At 33.0% G+C, this 875-nt stretch overlaps 1 long non-coding RNA gene across 1 annotated transcript in view; it reads left to right on the top strand.

Annotated features, from left to right (window-relative positions):
• The first annotated feature begins 373 nt into the window (after positions 1–373).
• The window catches only part of LOC145042454 (uncharacterized), a 2,965-nt gene continuing 2,463 nt past the window's right edge, over positions 374–875 (top strand). Inside the window, exon 1 of the long non-coding RNA XR_013680659.1 lies at positions 374–875. This exon is cut by the window's right edge and continues 623 nt beyond it. This is a non-coding gene — a long non-coding RNA (uncharacterized LOC145042454).

Genomic DNA, 875 nt, shown 5'->3' with positions numbered 1-875 from the left:
TTATTACTCTGATTTTAAACCATGTATTTTGGAACAAATTATTTTCTTAACTTGGAGTCTAAATATGTGAAGTTCTACCTTAATTTTAAAAAAATAAATAATAATAATAATAATAATAATAATAATAATAATGTGAAAAATAAGACGTTACACCAAAATTCTCTGATAAGTTCCTATAGTGAATACCCTAGTATCATTTTAACATCTTTCTCAAAAATAGGGATTTGCATATCTTCCTTTTTAATAAAAGAAACCATATTCCACGTGTCATTCATCTCAATGCAGATTTCGCCCATTGTTAATTTACCCTTTTGCCCTTCGTTTAAATGTGAAATACCGATTACACCTGTTCTTCCTCACCTAGAAACTTTCAATGCTAAATAATTGGTCTTATTATCTCTCTCATTATTCAGTAAAATCAGTTGCACAATTACATCCCTTTCCTTATAAATCGCAACAAACTAACATCTAAAATCAAATCTGCTATGTTAATTAGTATCTTTTCCTTCTCTTCTTTCTTCATCTCTTGTTGTTTCTTCCCATGGATACCGTTACACGAGCATAAATTTCAGAAAGCCAAAAACAAAAATCGATTTCGTCGTTTGGCATACACGTACTCATTTGAATCAGCCGCTTGAAGGATTCCACATCTCCTTCTCTCAACCTGCAGTCATAACCATGAGGGTTCCACTTCTGAGTTTGATTTTGGCATTTGGTGATCTTCTTTTTCAATTTGTGGCGGTCAACAGATCGTTAGGTCGTCACCGCCTTTGTCAATTCGGGAACACCATTTGATTTTTGAAGCTTAGCTATGGACAATCGAGGTATTTAGGTATGGATAGACCGTACAAGAATCCATCATAGTATAATCAGAT

Source organism: Lactuca saligna, chromosome 4, assembly GCF_052625555.1.
Source record: "Lactuca saligna cultivar CGN05327 chromosome 4, ASM5262555v1, whole genome shotgun sequence".
Taxonomy (NCBI): Eukaryota; Viridiplantae; Streptophyta; class Magnoliopsida; order Asterales; family Asteraceae; genus Lactuca; species Lactuca saligna.
This window is presented reverse-complemented; position numbering and strand designations above follow the sequence as displayed.